The following is a 15,644-nucleotide window of genomic DNA, read 5'->3' on the forward strand; positions in this document are numbered from 1 at the left end:
ATGTTTGTCAAAAGGAACAACGATCCCTTAAGATTTGCCCAGAATTGAAACCAATCAAAGTATGTTTTTCATTCGTTGACTCTACTGTTACAAACTTTCTGTCCATTACCTGTTTTTGATCGTAGTATTGCGTTTTTTCTGCCTTCAAGTTTTGTACCTGTGATTGTGTTTATTAACAGGTTGAAGACGTTTGGGAACTTATTGGATTGGATTTGATTGGACCTTTACCTACCACTCCTACAGGATACAGATATGTTCTGACAGCCACAGATTATTTTTCGAAATGGGTTGAGGCATTCCCTTTACAATCAAAGAGTGGAGTGGAGGTGGCTTCAAGATTGGTGCAAATGTACCTTCGCCATGGTACTCCAAAAAGGATCCTAACCGATCAAGGTTGTGAGTTTGTGAATGAAGTGAGTGAGCCATTTAGGCGTAACTTATAATGCTCTGTTGTCTATTGTGATCTTTGTGTTCTTTTTTTTTATTGATTAACAGTTCTAAAGTTTATTTCACCCACATGTCGCAATATTTTTTTTTGTTCAGGTTAATATGGAGTTATGTAGGCTCTTACAAATAGAACGTTCTGTAAGTGCAGCCTATCATCCACAGACAAATGGGTTAGATGAGCGTACAAATGCTAACATTAAAAGGTAATGCAAGTTTGTCATTGACTTTCTAAGTACTTGTGAGTTAGCTGTCACAGTGATGTTTTTGCACTGTACTATTTCGCTACTTTTTCTCATGTGGTCTGATGTTTTTTTTTGCTGCAGTGCAGTTGTAACTGGAAAGTAATGTGTCTACTTAGGTTAAAGTATTATTTATGTTTTATTACAGCACGTTGTCCAAGTACGTCAATGAGCATCAGACTGATTGGGATGTTTTTTTGGACCAAGCATTGTTTGCTTTACGATCGAAGCCGCATACCACCACAAAAATTCCCCTTTTCTACTTATGTATGGCCGTGAAGCAAGATTTCCTAGTGAGGTCATGGATGGACCGGTATGATATTTATAATATTCCAATGTATATTTTAAAGTGGCAGTTGATGTACTTTGACATACATGTTTGCCGGTTTTTTTTGCATTTAAAACAAACTTTGTTTATCATATTTGTGCTAAATAGCTGTATATTAAATCTCTCCATTTAAAATCGGTAAAAAGCATTTTTTAAGTTTTTGTTTCCTTTATTAGCTTCTGTTTAAACTACCAACGGAAAGCGAGTATGCATCAATTGCTGCAGAAAAGGAAATTAGAGCAGCAGAGTTGCAGAAGCAGACAAAGCAGAATATAGAGGTTGCTCAGGAAAAACAAAAAGAGAAGTTTAAAAAAAGAGTTTGTAAGAAATATAAGCCGTACTTGTTCAGCGAGGGAGAGTTAGTCCTTGCAAAAAATTGTAGGCGATTGGCAAGGAAAGGCGGCATTTTGGAGCATAATTTTGCAGGACCCTACCATATACATGAGATTAAAGGGGCGCGTGTAAAGTTACTCAATAGTAGCAACGAGGTCTTACGTAGGACTTATAATCTGGACATGTTGAGGCCTTATCATTTGAGTGCGACAGGTAATTTTGTTAGGGCTACCTTTTTTAAAGTAATGGCCAAATATTTTTATGTTTTGTATTATGTTGATCACTGTGCCTGTGTAAATGTCTCTTTCATATGCGCAAAGTTATATTTTGTTGTGTAAAGAACACTACTTTACATTTGGGATTTATCAATATGTTCTCTTGTTTCAGTATTGTTTGCGGTTGCATGTTTGAGTACTCTGTCTAAATGATTAACAACCACTTTAAAAAATGATTTTGCAGGAAACATGACCATTGACCGAAGGCCATCCGTGCTCCCATCATCTGCCGCACCGCCTGCATCATCTGCCGCACCGCCTGCATCATGTCCCGCCACGCGTGCATCATGTCCCGCCACGCCTGCATCATCTCCCGCCACTGTAGCATTATCTGCCGCCACGCCTGCATCTTCCGCAACGGCCGCTTCATTTCCCGCAAAGCCTGCATCCTCCTTAGGTCCTACTACCAAATTGTGTAAAAAAGTTCTTGATGTATGGCGTAAACCGGCGATTCGACGGTTAGAAGCAGTAGTGGCGTGTTTCAAATTATATGATGAATCTTTTTGGTCCTTAAAAGAGGACCAATGGATAGTTGATGAGGTTGGTTTTCATAAATTGTATTCTGACTATAGTATCTAATTATGTAGGATGTACATGTTGAGTCCCGTGGTAGAGTTCATTTGTTTTCTTCATTTTTTTGAAAGGTGATTGATGCGTATCTCTGCAGATTATGCCTGTTAACCACTAATGTACGTATATTGTCATTAATTATTAATGCACCAACCAAAAATATTAAATGTGTATGAAATGTTCCTAACCTACTTTATTTTATCTTGACTTCAGTGCTTATTGATTTCTGCAACAGTCTCTTCGTCCATTTTCCTTGGATCATATCGCCCCTCTCATTGCCTGGTAAATATTGAAATGTGTATCATGATTACAATATTTATTTGGGTTCTTAATGATTATTCCATAGTTCCTATTATTTTTTATGCCATTTATTAATATTGGAACATTTATCGGAGCACTAAAAAAGGTGTATTCTGTATGTCATTTATTTTTTGTCATTGTCTTGGAAGTGATTATTGTTCGTTTCTAGTTCTCTTTTAATAGTTAATCACTTGTTAGCATTTTTCTGCATACATCGAGTAGGGATTGTGAGAAGGTGGCCTGATATGCAGTGGTCACTATTCTAGTGAACACTATGTATCAGTCCAGCAACCCTTATTGATGATTGGTTGTAAGTCAACCTTATAGACCAGCTATCCTAGTAGCGTGGATACGAGCAGTCTAAGGCTAAAGACTCGAGAGGGCGTGTTAAGCCAGCTGTTATACCACATATACCCCTTGAACACCAAGTGAAAGGACACCACACAAGTGTTATGAAAATAAACAGTTATTTATTAAGAATCACAACAGCCCTGTACTCTTTATGAGGACAGGGTACTAAGCACAAACCAAAACTCTTACAAAAATACTTAAGTTAGCACAGTATATACAAATGCCCGAGGGGCACGGAAAACCATATACTTGAAAAGTGGAATGCGAAATTACTAGCAGGTAAGTACAGTACTAATAGGCTTTGGAATCGCTAGGACTTGACTATAGAATCGTTAGATTACTTCTAGGAGACCCAGGGGACTCGGGTGCAGTGTGTGCACTCTCACGCAAGATGCGGGACAAAGTCTGTGGTAGCTAGAATTTGCAAAGTTAGTGTTCTCGGGCGAACCCGACCTGGTAGGGAGAAAACAAAAGTAGATTCTGACCCTTGGATAGTGAGGCTATGCTGGGGCACCGAAATGCCGAAGTTACCTAGCCCAGGGGCTGCAGCTGCATAGGACTCAAAAGACGTCGGGAATCCTCGTTGACGGACCAGGAGCCTGGAAGAAAGAAGTTGCTGGCAGGCGACCAGTGAAGAAAGTTCGGTGGATCCAAGCCTGGATCGATGGAAGATGACACCTGAAAGCAGAGGGGACCAAGTTCGAGACTACTAGCCAGTAGTCAGTGGGCACCAGGAGGGCACCGGATGGTAGCCACCTCGACAAGGCGTGTGGGTGACGCTGGGCTCGGAGATCTCACGGACCAGGAGGCGTTGTCGGCGACCAGGAAGGAGGATCGAGCTGTCCCACGAAGATAGAAGCTGTTGGCGTCGCTGGACCCAGGATTGGGCAACAAAGCCTTGGCAAATTCAAGCCCATGCGGTGGACCTAAAATGGCGTCTGGAGTGGACCAGGAGGGTCCGGGGTGCCTCTCTTCAAGAAGGAAGCAAGGGCCAGTCTGGAGCAACCAGACCAGCAGCGGTGATGTCGTCGGGCGTCGTTCAGAAGGCCACAAGCCAGCCGGCTAGTAGCCAAACAACGCGGTGCACAGCAAACAGCAGAAGGGCCCCACGCAGATCGTGGAGATGCAGGGAGGCTGACCTTGGGTGCTGGAGCTGCGCAGGGTCGGGGCTTCTCGGACCCCAAAGCACTCACCCGTGGAGGACACGGTGGGCTTGTTGTAAAGATGTCGTGCAGTCTTGGCGATCGTCGGTCCCTCGAGGTCTCGTCACACTCACAGTTCTCAGCTTGGCTGTAGAGGTGAGTAGAGGTCAGAGGTGCCAGGGAAGCCGGGTCTCGTCGAGCTGGGTCGTCGGATTCGTGATGAAGGACTTGCAGCAGACCGCAGTGTTCTTTAGGATGGTGCCTGCGGATGCAGGGTGACTACTCCTTAGCCACAAGGGAGAATCTTGAGGAAGAAATCTTGAAGTCCTTTCGCAGAAAGTCGTGTCTTGATTCCAAAGATGATCTAATTTGAACAGGGGGCCCGCTCCCATCTTTATACTAAAAAAGGGGGCTGACCCAGTGACTAGGTCCTGCCTATGGGTGGGACTAGGAGGGGGGTGGTTACACCCCTCTGCCATGCCGGACTTCCCCAGGCCAGGGGCTGGTGTGCCCCTGGAACTGGTTCAGACCGGCCTATGCGTAGTGAGCACCGGGGTGCCACTCAGCAGTCACCTTCCTGTAAAGTCCTGCCTACCCAGGATACACAAAACCATGTCTGGGATGGTGCTAGCACCGCCCCGGACAGGAAACCCTTTGTCCAGGCCTCCCTCGCTGGAAGGACTCCCAGCAGCAGGAGGTCAGACTCGTGTCTGTGGTGGCAGCATCCATTTTGTGGAGCTGAGGCTTCAGTTAACTTTACCCGGGGTTCACAGTTACATACATGTCGCGTCCCTCTAGAAGGGTGGAATGCTAACCCCGTCGCCAGAATTGGCGAGGGGTTAGTATTTCAATTCGTATGACACCTTACTCGACATGTTTTGATAAAGCAATACCAAAGTTAGCATTTAACCGCGAGGATTATAATGCACTTAAGAGTATATGGTATGCGATATCATGGAACAGCTATTAGGACTTGGTTCCGCAAGCTGCAGACAGGCTCAGCTCATGCCAGAGCATCCAGGTAAGCCTCTATTACCTAAGTGGCCATATAAGGAAGGACCAGCTCTGGCTTGGTTTCCCCCTGTGTCATGGTCCACTAGGCAACCCCTCACCCTAAGGGTATCTGAGGGTCTCCACCATAGGGAATCTCTGCCTTTGGTGTGTCTTGGGAAAGAAGAGGGCTGATGCTGGGTTGGAGTGCTGAAGTGAGGCTCCTCTACCTTTGGGCTCAACTTCCTCCAATCACCATTCATCATGTGCGCCTTTCTTTCTTTAGCTGAGATGCACTGAGCTCTCAGGGTCAGCCTCTGACTACCTAAAGCTGGAGGCTGAGTCCCTCTGTTTGGCTTACTGGAGGGACAGGTCAGGTCTGGGGTTTTTAGGCCCCATGTTTGGCTGTGCCCAACAGTGTCCAGCTGTGGGAGGTCCCTAACTACTTTTAAGGGGGATCCCTCAGGAGTCTGACTTATTTTCACTTGGCTAGGTTTACCAGCTTCAGTGACCCTAATCTGCTGATTAAGTGGTTCTTTTGGACAGGGGGCCCTTTGGGGTCCATCACTGGCCTCCCTGACCTCTTCAGCCCTGGGCTGACTGAGGCAGGGTAGAGAGGTGCAGGTTACCTGCTCCAGACTGGGTCCCACCTGGGAAGGGTCCACTGACATCAGGGGTTCTGCCAGGCTAGGCCTGACTACCTCTGGGGCAGTTCCTTCAACAGGGGTAGAGTCAGTTCCCTGAGGAGGCTGGCTCTCACCTATTGTCTGGGAGGGGGAAGACTCTTCTTCCTCCTCAATGCTCTCTGTTTGAGTGGAGTGATCCATTGTTTCAGGCTTCACAACCTCACTATCTGTTTGAGTAGAGGCTGAGACCATTTCAACCTTGCCAACCTTTTCAGGAGGGCACTCAGTTTGTGTTTGGGCTGTGACTGTCACAGTCCTCCTATCCTGTTCTGGAAAGTCTGTCTGAGCCTGGGCAGTGGCTACCACTGCCCTTCCAACCTTTTCAGGGAGGAATGGTGCTTGGACTGGGGCTGTAGCTATTACTGCCCCACTAACCTGTCTGGATAGGCCTATCATTCTGGAGTGAGTTTCTTGTTCCACCTCATCCCATGCTGAGAGTTCCAGGTCATTCCCCAGTAAGCAATCTACAGGTAGGTTATCTGTCACTGCCACTCTCATGGGCCCTGTGACATTACCCCAACTGAGCTTGACTACTGCCATGGGATGCCTTCTCTTCACTCCATGAATGTCTGTCACCTGATAAGTAAAACCAGGGGTCAGTTGAGCAGAGGGGACCAGATGGTCACTCACCATGGTGAGGCTGGCCCCTGTGTCTCTGAATGCCTCAACTTTCTGACCATTCACTAAAACTTCTTGTCTATACTTTCCCAAAATGTGGGGTCCAGTAGTGAAGTTGGCAAACCCCATGCCAGTCTCACAGACAAGAGTGTGGTCAGGGAACCTGGCTAGGCCATAGTCCTCCTGTTGGCCCAGAGTAATGCCCACCACATTCTTGGGGGCACTCCCACCACCTGGGGGATTACCACTAGTGGTAACAGGAGGTTTAGGAGTATTACCTGGGGGTATATTTCCCTTATTACCATTTTAGGGCAACTGGCATCACTTTTGTAATGACCCACCTGTTTACAGGTATGGCAATAAGGTTTCTTCTGTTCTGAAGGAGTGTTCTGGGACCCCCCACCCTTGTTGGAGTTTTGGGGCCCTTGGGAAGTCTTCTCTGTGGATTTATCCCCACCCTTCTCTTGAGGCTTGGTTGATTCCTTTTTCTGGTCACCACCCTGGTTTTTAGGCCTAACCCTGGTTCTGACCCATTTGTCTGCCCTCTTACCCAATTCCTGTGGAGAGGTCAGATCAGAGTCTACCAGGTGCTGATGTAATAACTGGTTCTGACAATTATTTAAGATTTGCTCCCTCATAATTAGATTATACAATCCTTTAAAATCAGTAACCTTACTACCCAGTAGCCAGCCTTCAAAAGCCTTAGTGGCACAATCAACAAAGTCAGTCCAATCTTGAGACTGAGTTTTCTGGGTGTCTCTGAACAGCATCCTGTATTGTTCAGTGGTTAAACCAAACCCATCAACCAGTGTATTCTTCAAGATTTTGTAATTGTTAGCATCCTCCACCCTTGTGGTGAGGAGCTTATCTCTACCTTTACCATCAAAGGAGAGCCACAAGATAGCTGCCCACTGACTTTGGGGAACACCCTGCACAGTGCAGGCTCTCTCCAAAGCAGTAATCCATTTGTGGATGTCATCCCCTTCTTTAAAGGGGGGCACTATCTTATTCAGGTGCTTTGTATCAAAACTCCTTTCCCTATTGCTAGGTTTATTGCTGCCACCAGTGGGCTGTAGCCCACATAATTCTTGCTCTCTAGCAAGGGCAAGTCTCTCTTTGGCCAGGGCAAGTTCTTCCCTTTCAATCCTCAGTTTGACTGCCCTTTCTTCAGCTTCATACACTCTCCTCTTAGGGGAAGACATCCCTCTGTGAGAAGAGTTGAGAGAGCCATTGGTTCGAAAGGATCTGTTAGAGCCTCTTGATAGAGACCTAACTCGTCCATTCCCAATGTTAAGCTGACCTGAGAGTGGGCCCAGGGGTCCCCTAGTACCAATCTCATGTCTGCTTAAGTTGGACCTGGTTAGTCTGCTGACTTCTACCTGTCCCTTATCTGCCTCATCTCCAGAGGGATCCTCATTCTCATCCTCCTCCACATCTTCGTTCTCAGTTGAGAGGTGGATGAGGTCAGGGTCACCTCTGGTTCCCTCAAGGGGAGGCATGCCTCCTTCTGGATTAGAAAGGCTAAGAAGTTTCTCAGCCTTTCTGGCATCATAAGTCTCTAGGAGACCAATCAGAAAGGAGGTGGTGGGGTTAGCCCCTTGCTTAATCTTCCTAGAGGTACATACTTGTCGTAACTCATGGAAGCTAAGCACAGTATATCTTGAAGGGATGACCTGTGGAGGGTCAACTGACACAAAGGGAGACTCAGAGTTTCCTCCTTTGTCCGACATACTGTTTCTAGTGTGGTGTAAGTGATGCACCTACCTACACTATGCGTTTACGTACTGATCCCTTGCTAAGAGTTGCAGCCAAGGTGTGCTAGGCCTTGAGGAGCTGCAACAGCTGGTTCAGTAGAACTCAGAGTATTCTAAGCTTGGTTATATGTACTAACAGTACTTATGTGATCTTTCAACAAGATATTCTTAGGATACGTGTGGTAAAACAACAGCAAGCTCAAATCCCAACCGCTGCTCACCAATGTGAGAAGGTGGCCTGATATGCAGTGGTCACTATTCTAGTGAACACTATGTATCAGTCCAGCAACCCTTATTGATGATTGGTTGTAAGTCAACCTTATAGACCAGCTATCCTAGTAGCGTGGATACGAGCAGTCTAAGGCTAAAGACTCGAGAGGGCGTGTTAAGCCAGCTGTTATACCACATATACCCCTTGAACACCAAGTGAAAGGACACCACACAAGTGTTATGAAAATAAACAGTTATTTATTAAGAATCACAACAGCCCTGTACTCTTTATGAGGACAGGGTACTAAGCACAAACCAAAACTCTTACAAAAATACTTAAGTTAGCACAGTATATACAAATGCCCGAGGGGCACGGAAAACCATATACTTGAAAAGTGGAATGCGAAATTACTAGCAGGTAAGTACAGTACTAATAGGCTTTGGAATCGCTAGGACTTGACTATAGAATCGTTAGATTACTTCTAGGAGACCCAGGGGACTCGGGTGCAGTGTGTGCACTCTCACGCGAGATGCGGGACAAAGTGTATGGTAGCTAGAATTTGCAAAGTTAGTGTTCTCGGGCGAACCCGACCTGGTAGGGAGAAAACGAAAGTAGATTCTGACCCTTGGATAGTGAGGCTATGCTGGGGCACCGAAATGCCCAAGTTACCTAGCCCAGGGGCTGCAGCTGCATAGGACTCAAAAGAAGTCGGGAATCCTCGTTGACGGACCAGGAGCCTGGAAGAAAGAAGTTGCTGGCAGGCGACCAGTGAAGAAAGTTCGGTGGATCCAAGCCTGGATCGATGGAAGATGACACCTGAAAGCAGAGGGGACCAAGTTCGAGACTACTAGCCAGTAGTCAGTGGGCACCAGGAGGGCACCGGATGGTAGCCACCTCGACAAGGCGTGTGGGTGACGCTGGGCTCGGAGATCTCACGGACCAGGAGGCGTTGTCGGCGACCAGGAAGGAGGATCGAGCTGTCCCACGAAGATAGAAGCTGTCGGCGTCGCTGGACCCAGGATTGGGCAACAAAGCCTTGGCAAATTCAAGCCCACGCGGTGGACCTAAAATGGCGTCTGGAGTGGACCAGGAGGGTCCGGGGTGCCTCTCTTCAAGAAGGAAGCAAGGGCCAGTCTGGAGCAACCAGACCAGCAGCGGTGATGTCGTCGGGCGTCGTTCAGAAGGCCACAAGCCAGCCGGCTAGTAGCCAAACAACGCGGTGCACAGCAAACAGCAGAAGTCAAGTCAAGTCAAGTCAAAAAATTTGTATAGCGCACTACATACCCAGAGGGTTTCAAGGCGCTTAGGAAGGAGAGGAGGATTATTTGTCAAATATCCACGTTTTAAGCTGCTTTCTGAACGCTAGGTGGTTCTGGGTGAGGCGAAGGTAAGCGGGGAGTGAGTTCCATGTTTTAGCAGCCAGGTATGAAAAGGATCTGCCTCCCATGGTGGTCTTGTTGATGCGAGGTATAGTGGCGAGGGCTTGGCTGGAAGAGCGTAGTTGGCGGGAGGGGGTGTAGAAGGACAGTCGAGAGTTGAGGCAATCTGGTCCGATGTCGTAGAGTGATTTGTGTGCGTGGGTAAGCAGTCGGAAAGTGATTCTCTTATTGACGGGTAGCCAGTGGAGGTCTTTAAGGTGGCCAGAGATGTGTTCGTTGCGTGGGATGTCTAATATGAGTCTGGCTGAGGCGTTTTGGATTCGTTGGAGTTTCTTCTGGAGTTTAGCGGTGGTACCTGCGTAGAGGGTGTTTCCGTAGTCCAGTCGGCTCGTGACCAGAGCATGGGTGACTGTTTTCCTTGTTTCGGAGGGGATCCAGCGAAATGTTTTTCTGAGCATGCGAAGAATGTTGAAGCAGGAAGAGGATACGGCGCTGACTTGTCTGTTCATTGAGAGTGAAGAATCTAGGATGACGCCAAGGTTCCGTGCGTGGTCTGTCGGGATGGGTGCTTTTCCGAGGGCTTCCGGCCACCAGGAGTCGTCCCAAGCAGAGGGGGATGTGCCTAAGATGAGGACTTCTGTTTTGTCTGAGTTCAGTTTCAGACGGCTTTGTTTCATCCATTCGGCAACTTCTTTCATTCCTTCGTGTAGGTTAGTTTTGGCGGTGCTGGGGTCATTGGTGAGAGAAAGGATCAGTTGAGTGTCGTCCGCGTAAGAGATGATGTTGAGGTTGTGTTGGCGTGCGATGGCCGCGAGGGGGCTCATGTATACGTTGAAGAGGGTGGGACTGAGTGAGGATCCTTGAGGTACGCCGCAGATGACTTCAGAGGCCTCGGACTTGAATGGAGGAAGGCGGACTCTCTGGGTTCTTCCGGTGAGGAACGAGGTGATCCATTCAAGTGCTTTTCCTTGAATTCCGATGTTATTGAGGCGTTGTAGAAGGGTGCTGTGGCAGACTGTATCGAATGCTGCAGAGAGGTCGAGGAGGATGAGGGCGACTGTGTCTCCATTGTCCAGTAGAGTTCGAATGTCGTCTGTTGCTGCGATGAGGGTGGTCTCAGTGCTGTGTTTTGCTCGGAAGCCAGATTGTGAGGGGTCGAGGGATTTGTTGGCTTCGAGGAAGGCGGCGAGCTGGTTGTTGACGGCTTTCTCGATGACTTTGGCCGGGAATGGAAGAAGCGAGATGGGGCGGTAATTTTTGAGTTCGGTGGGGCCCGCTGTTGGTTTTTTCAGAAGGGCGGTGAGTTCAGCGTGTTTCCAGTCTTCTGGGAAGGTAGCGGAGTTGAAGGAGCAGTTGATGACGTCTCGGAGGTGCGGTGCTATGACGGAGTCTGCTTTGTTGAAGATGTGGTGAGGGCATGGGTCTGTGGGGGAACCTGAGTGGATGGAATTCATCAGGCGGATGGTGTCCTCAGTGGAGATTGGGTTCCAGGCGTTAAGGGTGTTCACGGGGGGAAGATGGTCAGCAGATGGTGGGGTGGGTTGGTTTCCGGGTTGGTTGTCAAAGCTGTTGTGGATGTCTGCGATCTTGTTGTGGAAAAAAGAGGCTAGGGAGTCGCAGAGGGTTTGAGAGGGGGTGATGTCGTTGGAATTGGCCGAGGGATTGGAAAATTCCTTGACGATGTTGAAAAGTTCCTTGCTGTTGTGGGCGTTGTTGTCAAGTCGATCCTTGAATGCTGTTTTCTTGGCTTTTCGGATCAGTTGGTGGTGAGTGCGGGTGGCGCTTTTGAAGGCGTCCTTGGTGTTGGTGGTTGGGTCTTTTTTCCAGGCCTTTTCAAGGGAACGGCAGAGTTTCTTGGACTTCTTGAGATCATCGTTGAACCATGAGGCTTTCTTGCTGCCAGGTTTACTTTGACGTTTTTTCAGTGGAGCTAAGGTGTCAGCGGTGTTGGATAACCATAGGGTGAGGTTGGCGGCGGCTTCGTTAGCGTTAGAAGAGAGGGCTGGGGTGTTTTGAAGGAGCGATGCGGAGATTTGGTCCGTGGTGATTTTGTTCCAGTTTCTTTGCAGGGTAGGTTGGAGGTGGATGTTGGGTTTTGGTTTGTTGTAGGTGAAGTGAACGCAGCTGTGGTCAGTCCAGAGGAGCTCCGTAGTGTGGCTGAAGGAGACATGATTGCTGGAGGTGAAGATGGGGTCGAGAGTGTGACCTGCGATGTGGGTGGGGGAAGTGACTAGTTGTTTAAGTCCGAGGTTGGCGAGGTTGTCCAAGAGGGTGGTGGTGTTGCGGTCGTGGCTCTTTTCAAGGTGAAAGTTGAGGTCTCCCAAAAGGATGTAGTCTTTGGAGGGGAGCGCGTGTGGAGTGATGAAGTCCGTGATGTCTTCACTGAATTTTGCGCGGGGTCCTGGTGGTCTGTAGAGGAGGGTGCCTCTGAGTGTGGTCTTGGGGTCGATGTGGATCTGGAAGTGGAGGTGTTCGGAGTTGGCGAGGTTGGCGTCAGAGCTGGTTGAGATGCGGATTGATTTCTTATGGACGATCGCGATTCCTCCTCCAGTGTGGCTGGTACGGTCTTTGCGAGTGATCTTATAGTCTTCAGGGATGGCAATGGTGATGTCTGGTGCGGAGGAAGCATTCATCCATGTTTCCGTTAGGAAGGCGATGTCTGGAGAAATGGTGTCTAGTAGATTCCAAAGGTCAATGGCATGTCTGTGGACGGATCGGGTGTTGAGAAGGATGCATTGAAGGTGATTGGGGTCGGGGATCTGTGCTGTGGGCGTAGCGGAGAAGGGCCCCACGCAGATCGTGGAGATGCAGGGAGGCTGACCTTGGGTGCTGGAGCTGCGCAGGGTCGGGGCTTCTCGGACCCCAAAGCACTCACCCGTGGAGGACACGGTGGGCTTGTTGTAAAGATGTCGTGCAGTCTTGGCGATCGTCGGTCCCTCGAGGTCTCGTCGCACTCACGGTTCTCAGCTTGGCTGTAGAGGTGAGTAGAGGTCAGAGGTGCCAGGGAAGCCGGGTCTCGTCGAGCTGGGTCGTCGGATTCGTGATGAAGGACTTGCAGCAGACCGCAGTGTTCTTTAGGATGGTGCCTGCGGATGCAGGGTGACTACTCCTTAGCCACAAGGGAGAATCTTGAGGAAGAAATCTTGAAGTCCTTTCGCAGAAAGTCGTGTCTTGATTCCAAAGATGATCTAATTTGAACAGGGGGCCCGCTCCCATCTTTATACTAAAAAAGGGGGCTGACCCGGTGACTAGGTCCTGCCTATGGGTGGGACTAGGAGGGGGGTGGTTACACCCCTCTGCCATGCCGGACTTCCCCAGGCCAGGGGCTGGTGTGCCCCTGGAACTGGTTCAGACCGGCCTATGCGTAGTGAGCACCGGGGTGCCACTCAGCAGTCACCTTCCTGTAAAGCCCTGCCTACCCAGGATACACAAAACCATGTCTGGGATGGTGCTAGCACCGCCCCGGACAGGAAACCCTTTGTCCAGGCCTCCCTCGCTGGAAGGACTCCCAGCAGCAGGAGGTCAGACTCGTGTCTGTGGTGGCAGCATCCATTTTGTGGAGCTGAGGCTTCAGTTAACTTTACCCGGGGTTCACAGTTACATACATGTCGTGTCCCTCTAGAAGGGTGGAATGCTAACCCCGTCGCCAGAATTGGCGAGGGGTTAGTATTCCAATTCGTATGACACCTTACTCGACATGTTTTGATAAAGCAATACCAAAGTTAGCATTTAACCGCGAGGATTATAATGCACTTAAGAGTATATGGTATGCGATATCATGGAACAGCTATTAGGACTTGGTTCCGCAAGCTGCAGACAGGCTCAGCTCATGCCAGAGCACCATCTCACACGATTCCAAGCACTCTGCCTTCAGGATTGTCAAGGCCTGCCATAGGAGTGACTGATAGGAATCTGTGTGTCCATTTTAGGGTTAGGTATAGGTATACTACACCTACAGCAAAGGGTGATTACACGACTTTGCCCCAGCTGTCATGCAGCCAGTTGTGTCAAATTTAAGAGGCCAGCCAGGGGTGGCATAATACATGCTGCAGCCCCTGGCAGCCCTGGGTACACCTATGCCCTGAGTTACAGGGTCTGATAAGGTGGCCCAGTACCAATTGGAAATGTACCTAGGGTACATGGAATCCATTTTACAGAGAGAGCAGTAGGCCTGGGGTCCTGATTGGCAGGGTCCCAGGTCGACTATGTCCAAAACCAGTTAAAACACAGGGCAAAAAGTTGGGGGCAACCATAGTCAGGAGGTACCTTCCTACAGGGATGTTGTATTTCACTTGCATTTTTTTCATATGATTATTTTGTATTGTATAGATACCTTTTGAGATGAAGGATACAGTCCTGTGTCCGACCAATGCTGGCATCCATTGGCTATTTTTGGTAATTGTAATCTTTTTTCACCGTTGTCACTTTTATCATATTCTTCTCCCTAACTTCGACTTTGTATTACTAGTAACTGCTGATCTGTTTTGCTGAACACTATATTAATTTTCATTTTTTGATTTAGTAATCACGTTTGTAGCCTACAAAATCATTTAAAACTTTCCATATGTTAATATTTCTTTTCCTATTGTGTGTATCGTTTCAGATCTTAAAACCTTTTTCCAGAAAAATAATAGTGTATGATTCGCTGGATGCCAATCCTGGGACCTACCTTAATTTTTTACAGAATTGGAGGTAGCACTTACTTTTACTTTCTATTGCATATGTTATGTCAAAAGTGCGCAGATACTTTTTGTCCAACATTTTAATTTTTTCTAAGTTGAAATATGTATTATATTGTAATCGTATTTCTGTTTCATTTTTCTAAACAATATGTAACCTGACCGTTCGTATGTTTCTAAAGGACTTTCCTACAGGCAATCGCCTGTCCACACAGTGAGCTCTGGCACTTAGTGGTAGAATGTAACACCAAGCAACAGGATAGCTACAATTGTGGTGTTTTTTCCATGCTGGTAATTTTCCAATACTTTAATTTCAAGTTTGAATTTGTCGTAGATAGGTTTATGTTAAATATTGCTTACGCCTTCGTAGTAGTTGCACACATTAAAGACTGCTTTATATTTAAATTACTGTTTTGAACGGCAAGTGATCCTGGTGGTACTGCCTGTCGGCCTTGATTTTCATTTGCCTGTGTGTTTGTCCGACAAAGGAGATGTTACTGATGTGGTAGCTGTGAGACGTTTTACAAAAGAATTATAAATTGAAATGCGCTTCAATAGATGAGTTCTTTTTTTATTTCCATTATGTTATTAGTGTAACCTGTACGTTTTTAAACTCTGTCTAGTTTGCAGAATCGTACTTACTTGGAAGACCACTTCCGTCAAATGAAATCAATCACACGTTTCTGAGTGATTATAGAATGTTTATTGCAGTAAAGCTACTGGAGTATTCAGGTTAGAATTTTAGATTGTACGAAACATGTTTGTATATTTGTAATGCCCTGGCTTACTTTCAAACTTTATGTGTGTGGTAGCAATTTTTCTTTTCTTCAAAGATCAAACGAGCACTGCCAAGTATTTCATTGTATCCAAGCTAGTAAGTGATGGAAATTACCTTGTAGTTTTGTAAATGGTTGTTTTTGTATTGGTTTTTTCAAAGACTTTCGAACAGCAGTGACTGGCCTATGTACTTCGTTTTATTATTATTTGAAATCTGTCCATAAAGTCCTTTACTGATGCGCTACTGTTGTCCTCTGTCACATTTAGAATCAGGTCAAGACTTCTGTGGGGTCTGCAATGAACACAATTTACAGCTTGTTCTGAATTCCTCTAAGTCACAATGCCAAGTATGCTGTAGATGGATCCACATGGAGTGCATTCCAAGTGACCCCTCGTCTTGGTTACCTTCTCAAGGTTTAACTTGTTAGAAATGTATTTAAAAATGCAATGTATTTTGGTTCACCTGTTTGCGCATTTTGGCTGTAGATTTACATGGTGTGTACTTTCCTGCCTTCTACAAATGTGTATGTATTATCATCTAATATTAATCTTTGTTTGTCAAGTG

The sequence above is a fragment of the Lissotriton vulgaris genome, chromosome 6 (assembly GCF_964263255.1).
Source record: "Lissotriton vulgaris chromosome 6, aLisVul1.2, whole genome shotgun sequence".
In the NCBI taxonomy this organism is placed as follows: Eukaryota; Metazoa; Chordata; class Amphibia; order Caudata; family Salamandridae; genus Lissotriton; species Lissotriton vulgaris.